Raw genomic sequence first — 6,041 nt, 5'->3', positions numbered from 1 at the left:
ACTATTGGCAGCTAATATATAAATACAGCAGCTATAACAGGGAGTAACACTTATATAAGGTTATCCCTGTATATATATATATAGCGCTCTGGTGTGTGCTGGCAAACTCTCCCTCTGTCTCCCCAAAGGGCTAGTGGGGTCCTGTCCTCTCTCAGAGCATTCCCTGTGTGTGTGTGCTGGGTGTCGGTACGATTGTGTCGACATGTATGAGGAGGAAAATGATGTGGAAGCAGAGCAATTGCCTGTGTTAGTGATGTCACCCCCTAGGGAGTCGACACCTGACTGGATGGTAGTAATTAAAGAATTACGTGACAATGTCAGCACTTTGCAAAAAACTGTTGACGACATGAGACAGCCGACAAATCAATTAGTGCCTGTTCAGGCGTCTCAGACACCGTCAGGGGCGCTAAAACGCCCGTTACCTCAGATGGTCGACACAGACCCTGACACGGATACTGAATCCAGTGTCGACGGTGACGAGACAAACGTAATGTCCAGTAGGGCCACACGTTACATGATCACGGCAATGAAGGAGGCATTGCACATTTCTGACACTACAAGTACCACAAAAAAGGGTATTATGTGGGGTGTGAAAAAACTACCAGTGGTTTTTCCTGAGTCAGATGAATTAAATGAGGTGTGTGATAAAGCGTGGGTTTCCCCCGATAAAAAACTGCTGATTTCTAATAAATTATTGGCACTATACCCTTTCCCGCCAGAGGTTAGGGCACGTTGGGAAACACCCCCTAGGGTAGATAAGGCGCTCACACGCTTATCAAAACAAGTGGCGTTACCGTCTCCTGACACGGCCGCTCTCAAGGAACCAGCTGATAGAAGGCTGGAAAATATCTTAAAAGGTATATACACACATACCGGTGTTATACTGCGACCAGCGATCGCCTCAGCCTGGATGTGCAGCGCTGGAGTGGCTTGGTCGGATTCCCTGACTGAAAATATTGATACCCTGGATAGGGACAGTATATTGTTAACTATAGAGCATTTAAAGGATGCATTACTATATATGCGAGATGCACAGAGGGATATTTGCACCCTGGCATCTAGAGTAAGTGCGATGTCCATTTCTGCCAGAAGAACGTTATGGACGCGACAGTGGTCAGGTGATGCAGATTCCAAACGACATATGGAAGTATTGCCGTATAAAGGGGAGGAGTTATTTGGGGTCGGTCTATCGGACCTGGTGGCCACAGCAACGGCTGGAAAATCCACCTTTTTACCCCAGGTCACCTCTCAGCAGAAAAAGACACCGTCTTTTCAAACCCAGTCCTTTCGTCCCTATAAGGGCAAGAGGGAAAAAGGCCGCTCGTTCCTGCCCCGGGGCAGAGGAAGGGGAAAAAGACTGCACCATGCAGCCTCTTCCCAGGAGCAGAAGCCCTCCCCCGCTTCTGCCAAGTCCTCAGCATGACGCTGGGGCTCTGCAAGCAGACTCGGGCACGGTGGGGGGCCGTCTCAAGAATTTCAGCGCGCAGTGGGCTCACTCGCAAGTGGACCCCTGGATCCTGCAGGTAGTATCACAGGGGTACAAATTGGAATTCGAGACGTCTCCCCCTCGCCGGTTCCTGAAGTCTGCTCTACCAACGTCTCCCTCCGACAGGGAGGCAGTATTGGAAGCTATTCACAAGCTGTATTCTTAGCAGGTGATAATCAAGGTACCCCTCCTATAACAGGGAAAGGGGTATTATTCCACGCTGTTTGTGGTACCGAAGCCGGACGGCTCGGTGAGACCAATTTTAAATCTAAAATCTTTGAACACTTACATAAAAAGGTTCAAATTCAAGATGGAGTCACTCAGAGCAGTGATAGCGAACCTGGAAGAAGGGGACTATATGGTATCTCTAGACATCAAGGATGCTTATCTCCATGTCCCAATCTACCCTTCTCACCAAGGGTACCTCAGGTTTGTGATACAAAACTGTCATTATCAGTTTCAGACGCTGCCGTTTGGATTGTCCACGGCACCACGGGTCTTTACCAAGGTAATGGCCGAAATGATGATTCTTCTTCGAAGAAAAGGCGTATTAATTATCCCTTACTTGGACGATCTCCTGATAAGGGCAAGGTCCAGGGAACAGTTAGAGGTCGGAGTAGCACTATCTCAGGTAGTGCTACGTCAGCACGGGTGGATTCTAAATATCCCAAAATCACAGCTGATTCCAACAACACGTCTGCTGTTCCTAGGGATGATTCTGGACACAGTCCAGAAAAAGGTGTTTCTCCCGGAGGAGAAGGCCAGGGAGTTATCCGAGCTAGTCAGGAACCTCCTAAAACCAGGACAAGTGTCAGTGCATCAGTGCACGAGAGTCCTCGGAAAAATGGTGGCTTCTTACGAAGCGATTCCATTCGGAAGATTCCATGCAAGAACTTTTCAGTGGGATCTGCTGGACAAATGGTCCGGATCGCATCTTCAGATGCATCAGCGGATAACCCTATCTCCAAGGACAAGGGTATCTCTCCTGTGGTGGTTACAGAAGGCTCATCTTCTAGAGGGCCGCAGATTCGGCATTCAGGATTGGATGCTGGTAACCACGGATGCCAGCCTGAGAGGCTGGGGAGCAGTCACACAGGGAAGAAATTTCCAGGGCTTGTGGTCAAGCATGGAAACGTCTCTTCACATAAATATCCTAGAGCTAAGGGCCATTTACAATGCCCTAAGTCAAGCAAGGCCTCTGCTTCAGGGTCAACCGGTATTGATCCAGTCGGACAACATCACGGCTGTCGCCCACGTAAACAGACAGGGCGGCACAAGAAGCAGGAGGGCAATGGCAGAAGCTGCAAGGATTCTCCGCTGGGCGGAAAATCATGTGATAGCACTGTCAGCAGTGTTCATTCCGGGAGTGGACAACTGGGAAGCAGACTTCCTCAGCAGACACGACCTCCACCCGGGGGAGTGGGGACTTCACCCAGAAGTCTTCCAAGTGATTGTAAACCGTTGGGAAAAACCAAAGGTGGACATGATGGCGTCCCGTCTCAACAAGAAACTGGACAGATATTGCGCCAGGTCAAGGGACCCTCAGGCAATAGCGGTGGACGCTCTGGTAACTCTGTGGGTGTTCCAGTCGGTATATGTGTTCCCTCCTCTTCCTCTCATACCAAAAGTACTGAGAATCATAAGAAGGAGAGGAGTAAGAACGATACTCGTGGCTCCGGATTGGCCAAGAAGAACTTGGTACCCGGAGCTGCAAGAGATGCTCACGGAGGACCCGTGGCCTCTACCTCTAAGGAAGGACCTGCTCCAGCAGGGACCTTGTCTGTTCCAAGACTTACCGCGGCTGCGTTTGACGGCATGGCGGTTGAACGCCGGATCCTGAAGGAAAAAGGCATTCCAGATGAAGTCATCCCTACCCTGATCAAGGCCAGGAAGGATGTAACTGCAAAACATTATCATCGCATTTGGCGAAAATATGTTGCGTGGTGTGAGGCCAAGAAGGCCCCTACGGAGGAATTTCAACTGGGTCGTTTCCTACATTTCCTGCAAGCAGGATTGTCTATGGGCCTAAAATTAGGATCCATTAAGGTTCAAATTTCGGCCCTGTCGATCTTCTTCCAGAAAGAACTGGCTTCAGTGCCTGAAGTTCAGACGTTTGTCAAAGGGGTACTGCATATACAGCCTCCTTTTGTGCCTCCAGTGGCACCTTGGGATCTCAATGTAGTTTTGGGGTTCCTAAAATCACATTGGTTTGAACCACTTGCCACAGTGGATTTGAAATATCTCACATGGAAAGTGGTAATGCTGTTGGCCCTGGCTTCAGCCAGGCGCGTATCAGAATTGGCGGCTTTATCTTATAAAAGCCCTTACCTGATATTTCATTCGCATAGGGCGGAATTGAGGACTCGTCCTCAATTTCTCCCTAAGGTGGTTTCAGCGTTTCACATGAATCAACCTATTGTGGTACCTGTGGCTACTAGGGACTTGGAGGACTCCAAGTTGCTGGATGTAGTCAGGGCCCTGAAATATATGTTTCCAGGACGGCTGGAGTCAGAAAATCTGACTCGCTGTTTATACTGTATGCACCCAACAAGCTGGGTGCTCCTGCTTCTAAGCAGACGATTGCTCGTTGGATTTGTAGTACAATTCAACTTGCACATTCTGTGGCAGGCCTGCCACAGCCAAAATCTGTAAAAGCCCATTCCACACGGAAGGTGGGCTCATCTTGGGTGGCTGCCCGAGGGGTCTCGGCTTTACAACTTTGCCGAGCAGCTACTTGGTCAGGGACAAACACGTTTGCTAAATTCTACAAATTTGATACCCTGGCTGAGGAGGACCTGGAGTTCTCTCATTCGGTGCTGCAGAGTCATCTGCACTCTCCCGCCCGTTTGGGAGCTTTGGTATAATCCCCATGGTCCTTACGGAGTTCCCAGCATCCACTAGGACGTCAGAGAAAATAAGAATTTACTTACCGATAATTCTATTTCTCATAGTCCGTAGTGGATGCTGGGCGCCCATCCCAAGTGCGGATTGTCTGCAATACTTGTATATAGTTATTGTTACAAACAAATCGGGTTGTTTATTGTTGGAAGCCATCTTTTCAGAGGCTCCTACGGTTATCATACTGTTAACTGGGTTCAGATCACAAGTTGTACGGTGTGATTGGTGTGGCTGGTATGAGTCTTACCCGGGATTCAAGATCCTTCCTTATTATGTACGCTCGTCCGGGCACAGTATCTTAACTGAGGCTTGGAGGAGGGTTATAGGGGGAGGAGCCAGTGCACACCAGCTAGTCTAAAGCTTTTACTTTTTGTGCCCAGTCTCCTGCGGAGCCGCTATTCCCCATGGTCCTTACGGAGTTCCCAGCATCCACTACGGACTATGAGAAATAGAATTATCGGTAAGTAAATTCTTATTTTTTTCCCCATCTAGAGTGTAGGATGCAAGTGTGTTTTTTGTCCCAAAATGCATAACTTTGTATTTTTCTATATTGAATTTCATTCTCCATTTAGACGCCCATGTTTGAAGTTTAAATAAGTCATTCTGTAGAGACTCCACATCACCTTCTGAATTAATTACCTTACACAGTTTAGTATCGTCTTGCAAAGATTGACACTGTACTTTCCAGGCATATTCCTAGATCATTGATAAATACAGTGAACAGCAGTGGGCCAAGAACGGACCCTTGTGGTATTCCGCTGACTACTGGTGCCCAGCTGGAGGACATCACATTGACCACTACTCGTTGTACTCTCTCATCCAGCCAATTACTTATCCATCTACAAATAGTATATCCTAGGCCAAGTTCTCTTAATTTGTTGATCTGTCTTCTATGAGGCACTGTATCGAAGGCTTTTGCAAAATCTAAATACACCGCGTCCATTGCTTTTCCCTGATCAAGATTCTCACTCACTTCCTCGTAGAAGCGAATTAAATTGGTTTGGCTTGACTTGACCTGTCCCTTACAAACCCATGCTGACTTTTACTAATAAATTTAGCCTGTAGGTGCTCCTCTATGCTATCTCTCAAAATGCTTTCCAAATTTTTCCCCACTATAGATGTTAAACTAACTGGTCTATAGTTTCCAGGATTACTTTTTGTTCCCTTTTCTCTGACGTCCTAGTGGATGCTGGGGACTCCGTAAGGACCATGGGGAATAGACGGCTCCGCAGGAGACTGGGCACATCTAAGAAAGATTTAGGACTATCTGGTGTGCACTGGCTCCTCCCCCTATGACCCTCCTCCAAGCCTCAGTTAGATTTCTGTGCCCGGCTGAGCTGGATGCACACTAGGGGCTCTCCTGAGCTCCTAGAAGAAAGTATAGTTTAGGTTTTTTATTTTCAGTGAGACCTGCTGGCAACAGGCTCACTGCAACGAGGGACTAAGGGGAGAAGAAGCGAACCTACCTAACTGGTGGTAGCTTGGGCTTCTTAGGCTACTGGACACCATTCGCTCCAGAGGGATCGAACACAGGACCCGACCTCGTCGTCCGTTCCCTGAGCCGTGCCGCCGTCCCCCTTACAGAGCCAGAAACAAGAAGGTGGTCCGGAAAATCGGCGGCTGAAGACTTCTGCCTTCTCCAAGGTAGCGCACAGCA

The sequence above is a fragment of the Pseudophryne corroboree genome, chromosome 2 (assembly GCF_028390025.1).
Source record: "Pseudophryne corroboree isolate aPseCor3 chromosome 2, aPseCor3.hap2, whole genome shotgun sequence".
In the NCBI taxonomy this organism is placed as follows: Eukaryota; Metazoa; Chordata; class Amphibia; order Anura; family Myobatrachidae; genus Pseudophryne; species Pseudophryne corroboree.
This window is presented reverse-complemented; position numbering follows the sequence as displayed.